At 33.5% G+C, this 8,695-nt stretch overlaps 1 pseudogene; it reads left to right on the top strand.

Annotated features, from left to right (window-relative positions):
• The first annotated feature begins 8,042 nt into the window (after window positions 1–8,042).
• On the top strand, window positions 8,043–8,478 carry LOC133090491 (FUN14 domain-containing protein 1-like; annotated as a pseudogene).
• Window positions 8,479–8,695: the final 217 nt, after the last annotated feature.

The raw sequence follows: 8,695 nt of genomic DNA, 5'->3' as shown, positions 1-8,695 counted from the left end.
GCAGGCATTACTTCTTGCACCATTTTGGCTTCATACCACTAGATTTAAGCATTTAACAGTTGGAAGCCTCTTACATGTTCATTTGTAGAAAATGAACTAGGGAGGATGGTTTCACAGTGACTCTCCTGCCTTCTCTCTGCTCCAAGTGGAACATCTGCTGGAGGTATGTGCATTCTTTCTGCAAAGACATGATGTCCTTGTACCCGTTTTCAATTTCTTAATGATTGTCAGTGAGAACTGGTGAAGCGTGAAGTAGAGAGTGCAAGTTTGGTTGTCAGGAACAGCAATGATCTGTGCTAGATAGGAAGATTAGATAGGAAGATACAGGTTAGATAGGAAGAAAGCAGTTGATGTATTAAAAACTATGCTGGATTGAGGTCCTCTGGAAACCAAATCGGAGACATTTATTTGCATGAGATGTATCAGACAGTGCTCTTAGTCACAATTGTCATAAAGGAAAGGAAACAATGAGAGTTTGAACCTTGATGTAGTTGAAATAGAGGTTTCATTCACTCCTATGAGAAGCTCTAGAGTTTGTATGGCCAAATAGACTACAAGATCAAAATGAAAATTTGCAATAATGACATAGTCAGAGAATATTAAAAAGAGGAAAGAAAGAAAGAATGAATGAAAGGGAGAAAGATTGAGAAGAGACTAGTGAATATCTGTAAAACTAATCAAATTGAAAAGGAAAAATTTTTTAAATGAATAAAAAATCATAAATATCATGAGAAATAAATTAAAAATCATAAACTGTATATCTTGGCAGAGCATAACAGGAAATATCTCATAAAACTTTGTGCACTGCACTAAATTTGGGTATCTTCACATAGTAAAAATCTATTTTAGTATTAACATAAAATTTCATGTTGTAAAGCCTCCTAAATAACCATCAACAAGATATAAGGACACATTTTTAACAGAAGTAACTTCTAATTTTTGATGCCTGGATTTAGGAATAGTAAAATAAATACTGGGTTTTGATAAGCCCAGTGGAACACCAGGATATTTGAGAAGATAAAAAATTATTAACTTTAGTCATGAATTAAATTAATCTATACATAAAATATCTACTATGACATTAATAACACTCAAATACAACTGATTTTTTCAGGCAGTATAGACCTTTCTTCTTTCTTCTTTTCCCTATTTTGCAACTTTTTGCTCTTTTTCAATTTTTAAAATTTATTCTCTTGTTTTTTCCATCTGCCTCTTTCTAATGTTTATTATTGAAGCTAGATTTATGGATGTCAAAGGAACATATTAAAACCCACAAAATTTAGTAATAATGACTCCTCTGAAAATATGAAGTAAAGGCCAAATGTTGAGTGGCATGTAGATGGAAACTCAAGAAAAAATAATATTTATTATAAAATTAAGCTTATCATCAAATTTGTAAACATGTAAATGGTGTTAGAGACTAGATTTTTCTGTCAGTTTTTCTATATCAGTAGAAAAGTCAACAAGTGCAGAAAAATAAACAAGCAACAACGATGACATTCCACATGCTATCTGCACTCTCAATATTTTTGTACTTATTTGACATAGCAAACGCTTAATGAAATGCATGCTGGGGTAAGGAATGGTGCTGGGGCAGATAGTTGTAACACTCTGCTGGTAAATAACATTGCTCCCCTCCTAATTCTAAGAATCATTCAGTTTCTCTAAGGAAATATATATATTTTGTTGTTGTTGTTATTGTTTGTGGGAGAAGGATGAGGTGTCAATTTTGAAGCAATGGAAAAGAAGGAAAGATGTAAAGATAAAAACTGGAAAGACTAATTCCAAAACTGATCTTCAAAATTGCCTGAGAGAAATAATCTATATTGTCAGAAATCAGGATAATGATTTCCCTTGGGAGTTGCTACTAGAAGCAAAGATGAAGGAGGCTTCTAGACTAAAATGTTTAACAAAATTAGTGTACTCCCTAAAACAGTAGCTCATTTTTAATGCTTCAAGAATACTTAAAATAACTTTTTAAATGATTAATGTAAACTATGGAAATAGCACACAAAATAAGTACACAACTAATCATGGTAATTCATACCTGTTTTTTTGTTGTTGTTTTTTTTTGGTTTTTTTTTGGCTGTGCCATGCGGCTGTCAGGATTTTAGTTCCCTGACCAGGGATTGAACCCAGGCCCCCTGCAGTGGAAGCCCAGAGTCCTAACCACTGGACCACCAGGGAATTCCCTCATGTCTGTATATTCTAATGATGTGATAGAGAAGATTCTAAGATATTCCCCTAAGATCCCTGCACCATAGTGTAAATGACTTATATAATCTCCTTCTATTGAGTGTGGGTGTAGTCTGAAATATAATGGGATATCACTTCTGTGATTAGTTTACTAATAAGCTGACTGTGTGTTATGCAAAAGGGAGATTATTCTTGTGTGGCTGACCTAATTACGTAAGCTTTTAAAAGAAGGTGAAACATCAGAGATGGAAGAACACAAATGAAGATGAGAATTCCATCAATAGTCTATCATAGAAATCAATTAATGAAATTTATTTTGAGTTCATAGATTTTTATTTTATTGCATTTTCTCTTTAAAATTTTAATCTAATTATTATTATTATTATTATTATTATTATAGGTGCAACTATCTTATTTTATTAATTTCAACTCTTACCTTTCTAATTTTCTCTCTTCTACTTTCTTTGGGTTTAATTTGATTTTCTTTTTCCAGCATCTTAAGGGAATAATTTAAGTCATTGTATTCATAATTCTTTTTTTTCCTAATATAAATACTTAAAGACACATTTCTCAAGACTGTTTTAGCTGTATTGAACAAATTTTGATCTACTGTGTTTCCATATTTACTCATTAAAATATTTTCTATTTTCCTGAGTATTTTTTTGTCCCAAGTGTTATTTGTAAGTGAATTGTTTAGTTTCCATACACTTGAATATTTTAATATGCCCCTTTTTGTGAATTACTAATTTAATTATGTTGTATAAATGGACTCATATAATATGTCGTATTTGTGGATTTTTTTTATGTCTGGAATAAAATTTACAAGGTTTTTCTATATTGTAGCATGTATCATTACTTAATTCTTACAATGAATAATATTTCATTGTATGGATATAACACATTTTATTTGCTCATTTACCAGTTGATGGACATTTAGATTATTTCTACTTTTTGTCTATTAATAAACCATGCTGCTGTGAAAAAGTGAAGAGAAGTTTTGGTAGACATATGTTTTTATTATTCATAGGTATATACATATGAAAATACCTAGGAGGAGAATTTCTGGATTATATGGTAACTCTATTTTTAACATTTTGAGAAACAGCTGAACTATTTCCCATGGAGTCTATATCATTTTACATTCCTACCACCAGTTTCTCAACAGCCTGGCCGACTAGTTTTATGATCTGTCCTTTTGACTTTAGTCATCCTAGTAGGTATTAAATAGTGACTATACTGTGAATATCCTACTATATCAGTATCAGAGATGATCATGTGCTGTGTGTCATTTAATCTATTAATAGAGTATATTATATTGATAGTTTTTACGTATAAAATTGCCAATGCATTCTTTGGATGAAGCCCATTTAGCCGTATATAATTATTTTTATATGTTGTTGGATTCATTTTTTTCGAGTATATTTTGAACATTCTTTGTCTATATTCATTAAGAATATTGGTCTATAGATTGTTCTTATAATGTCCTTATACTAGATGGAAAATAGCCACCTGTCTTATTTCTATAGCAAGGAAATATTTTTTCACACTAATTCATGAACTCATTCTGTTTCTATCATGATACATGCAGAAATAATGCAAATTTATATTAACATAGGAAAATTAATCATCATTATCATAAGGTGTTTCTTTTCAATGAAAGGGAAGCATGTAATTTCCATCTGAAGATGCACATTGAATGGGATCAGCTGTATGGTGATGGACAGAAACTACACTTTTGGTGGTGAGCACGTTGAAAAGTATGCAGAAGTAGATAATATCATGTTGTACACATGGAACTTATATAATGTCATAAACTGACATTACCTCAATAAAAAACAAATCTAAAAAAAGCACACTTAAGAAGAAAATTACTGTCTTGTTTTATGGTGCTTTTAAAAATGATTTTCCTCCTTCAGTGTTGTTACTTCGAATCTAATAAATTTAAGATGTGGGCTTCCCTGGTGGCGCAGTGGTTGAGAATCTGCCTGCCAATGCAGGGGACACGGGTTCGAGTCCTGGTCTGGGAAGATCCCACATGCCGCGGAGCAACTGGGCCCGTGAGCCACAATTACTGAGCCTGCGTGTCTGGAGCCTGTGCTCCGCAACAAGAGAGGCCGCGATAGTGAGAGGCCCGCGCACCGCGATGAAGAGTGGCCCCCACTCGCCGCAACTAGAGAAAGCCCACGCACAGAAACGAAGACCCAACATAGCCAAAAATAAATAAATAAATAAATAAATAAAGTGTAAAATTAAAAAAAAAAAAAAGATGTATATGTAGGGTAGTGTTTATATCTCATATGTGGTTGGCCCATAAATATTATTTAAAATATGCACGGTTTTACATTAGGGTATTATTTCCTGACGTCTCAACTAAAGTTTATAAATAACTGATTCTGACATTCTGTACATTGTAATATAAATGAGCATGGGGTACAATATCAACCTCTTACCATAACTGACCATTAACACTCAAGAATGTTTTATGTTGGAGGGGAAAAAAAGTTGACTGTCATTGAATGGAAAACAGAAACATGATTATACTTAGAAAATAAAGGCAGTAAATGGTTCATTTGCTCTCTTTCCATTTGCAGAATTGTAATAAAAATGCCAACTAGATTGATATTTAGGCAAAAGTACATTGCAATGAAGTTAAGATTACAAGAGGAGCTGCATTAATATACAACATTCCTGTTTGAGCCTGCTTTTCTATTTCAATTTCAAGAGTACTTGGGTATTTTAATTTCAGTTACAGATACCCATTTAGCTACTGATTTAAAGAGAACTCTCTTTTCTATAAAATAAATGTTAACACTTCTAAGTTATTCCATTTTACCATGTTTTCTTAGATTTTAATCTTAATATCAAAAAAAAAAATCACAACATTTGAAAGAAGCCCTGTATATCACACAGAGTACTGAATGCCTTCTAGTTCACACATTATTAAGCTGCTGTAGCAGCAGCTGCGTGGGATTTAGCACAACATATGGTGTTGATTCTTTCTCTTTTTTAATGAAAATCTGATTTATAAATCTCTTGCAACAAACTGGTGATGAAATGTTTAGCAAAGCTATAACACATATTACTTGATATTTAAAAATGCCACCTTTTTTTCTCATGAGCAAAATGATGACAGATTTATGAAGGTATGCTAAAAGAGGAGCGGAAATAAAATGGAAGGAAAGAATGAGAAAAAATGTAGAATTTTTACCAATATTTTACCAATAATTATTTACCAAATATTACCAAGGTAATAACTAATACTCCCTAAAATGAGTCTCATAAAATAATGTTATTTTTATTGGTTAAATAATTATTTGAGTTGTAATTTTAGAGTTTTTAAAAAATTTTAAAGTATTAAGGATGTGATAAGGTGTTTTGTGTGTTTTATTGAGGGAGGGTAGAGAGGTAGTACAGCAGCTAAAGAAAAACTACACTATTTCAGGATGTGTCAGAATGCTATGTAAGACATTTCAAATAAATGTTTTTAATATGAACAATATCAATTTTTAAAATATAGAAAAATTGTATTAGCAATTAAAATAAAATGAAAAGTGTCATACAGGCTCTAGCTATACATATTCCAAGAAACAAACCTTGATGAAGATTGCCTTTCTTATTCATCAGTTCCTGTTTTTCTATGCCCATGACATTTATTCTTTCTAGAAATTAACTAGTGACTTGATATCATCTCATGTAAGAAATGATTCTGACTAAAATATTTTCCTTATATTCTTGAAGATTCCGTTATGGTACCTGGAATCTTTCCACTTAGAAGAGGGACCACTTAAAACATCTTCCAATGAAAATATATTTATCAAGAGGAGATTTAAGAAGGGAGAAAACCATCCTTTACCTCTAAAGTGACATAATGCAGGTGTTTTAAGGAAAAATAGATTTTCCTTATACATACATATATGCAGAGAAGCTTGATTCTCAATCTAAGTTTTAAACCTCATTACAACACAAAACTAATATTTTGTTTATTAAGATGCTATCATAAGCTATACTAGCAGCCCTTCTCGCAAACAACACTTACATCGTCACCAGTGGTGGTGTCTTATTTTTAAATGTCACTGGTAGATTACAGACTGGGAATTAGATGTGTTTTTTTATAACCATTTACTTAGTGCCAAGTATTCACATGTTCGTGCAGTCTGAGCTTGAGAATATTGGGAATGACAGTTTCTATTTTCAGTCTAATCTTTTCTCTCTGTTGACCAAGTAACCTTTCCAGTCTTCACTTCCTCTTTATTCAGAATAAGTCCCCATCCCCCAATTCCTGCCAAAAGAGAGCCTCCATATTCTGGAATAATCTTCCTCACCCTAATTTAGATGTGTCAAAACATGTCTGAATACTAGAGTGAGCGTGATTCAGCCACAAGCTGGTAACTCCACTAACACTAGTGAAGTCAATATCAGACCCCTAAGAAATAAAGCATTTAGGGCTAGCAAAGAAGAGATTTTTCAAAAAGAAAAATACTAATATCTATTGCTGGCTAGTGAATTTTTATTTATTTTATTTATAATAAACAACTTAGATCTTATTATGCCAATTGATCTTATTAAGCCAATTAATAAAGCTGGTACAATATTTATAGGTGTTTTTAACAGAATTCGTTTTATGTATAAATGGCCAGTCACTATTCTTGTTCTCATTATTACTACCGTTATGCCCATCCTCACTGAACACAAATAATTTACAGTAATCTGTGATCTATCTAGAAAAGGAAATGGCATTAAGGGAAATCACAGATTGGCAGAGAGAAAATTAATTAAATATTAAATTAAATCTTGACAGCAAGCTTTCAGAGGCAGCAAAAAATCTCCGTTGCTGATACAAAACAAATACACTTAACATCTTTCCTCATCTGTAGTATCTCAATAGATATTATACAGATCTAATACAGACCCAGATAAGAGATCTAATGATCTGTCACATGAAACACCTGCTGCAAAGTTTCTATTCTCCCAACTCCTAAAAACATGAGTTCTACAACCCAAGCTAGTAGGTAGATTTTTGCCCCTGTTTTTCTTCTCTCACAGTGCTTAAGAGGCTTTCTACTTCAGTTGTCTGTAACTCCAGAGTAGTTTAAGTTATTCAACTTTTTCTGAATTTCATTTTAGTGCATCTCAAGAGGCTGACATTGATCAGACTCAGAAAATCTATGTTTTAATTCAAAGACTGGGTAAAAATCTGTAAATGCCTGTGCGTGAATGCATAGTTAGGGTCAATATTACTTTTTCAGTTCGCATACCTTTACACTGCACCTGACCTGTTGCACTGATAAACACTATCAGGTATTCTAGTTTGCGAAAACTGTAAGGACCACTTCACATGCATCTCTGGGGAACTAACTATTGGAACTGTCCTCAAATTTATCCTGCTGAGGCTAAAGTTTTCTTATCTATAAAATACTCTTCAGGGACTTCCTTGGGGGTCCAGTGGTGAAGACTCCATGCTTCCACTTCAGGGAGCACAGGTTCAATCCCTGGTCAGGGAAAAAAGATCCTGTATGCCATGCCACGCAGCCAAAAATAATAATAATAATAATAAAATAAAATACTATTCATTTTATTCATTACTTAATTAGAAAAATAATGGGGGAAGCAGTAAAAACCCTCAGTTCCAGAGGGTGAGAAAGCTTGGGGAGAGAGAGCTGTGAAGTTCTTTTAATTAGTCCAGCACAGAAAGACTGATTTACCTAGAAATACCATTTGCTTAGTTTTCATGAAGTGCTTACTTCTGTGTCTATGACCCTTTCTTCCAACCCCAGGCCCTCTTTGCCCCTCTTTGACAGCTGAGTCCTCTTCACTTGGTTCTGGATTCCAAGGCCAGGCCAGTCTAGATGGGATTTCTCTCACCTGAATATGAAAGTGATGATGATTCATATTGGACCTAACTCAGTATACAAGAAGACACCGCCGGTAGAATCTATGTTTGGCCATAGTTTGGCACCTCCGGTAGAACAATACTCAGTAGCCATCCAGATTGCACTGGCCATTGTGCAGGATTTTTGTTCCAGAAAGTTGGAAAACTTACAGCAACAGTAGGCTGCTGGCCATCTTCTTCAGATTTACCAGTCAAAGTAACTATGTGCAAATCAACTGGGACAGAGTTGAAAAAAGATATAAAGAAAGCAGGAAGACCTGATTCAGAAATGAGCAAATAAAGCAGCACCTGGAATCAGCAATATAATTGAAGCAGCAACAGAATTTATCAAACAGGACACTGTGATGTTCAGTGGATTTGTGAGAGGCTATTTGCTAGGCCTTGCCTCTTAAGGACATGAATGCTCTGTCACAGTGGATTCAACCTGAGAAGAGAAGGGGTGGTAACATGATGATGTCTCTACAGTTCCAGACACCAGATTCTCCAGGGTGTGAAGAAAAAAGTAGTTGGGCAAAATGGAACTCACAACTTACTGTTTGTCTTCTGACAAATCCTGCAGTGCAGCCAAAAAATAAATAAATAAAGTGAATCCGCTTTAAAAAATATATA

This window comes from Eubalaena glacialis, chromosome 4 (assembly GCF_028564815.1).
Source record: "Eubalaena glacialis isolate mEubGla1 chromosome 4, mEubGla1.1.hap2.+ XY, whole genome shotgun sequence".
In the NCBI taxonomy this organism is placed as follows: Eukaryota; Metazoa; Chordata; class Mammalia; order Artiodactyla; family Balaenidae; genus Eubalaena; species Eubalaena glacialis.
Note: the sequence above shows the minus strand (reverse complement) of the source record. Positions and strands in the feature narration are given on the sequence as shown.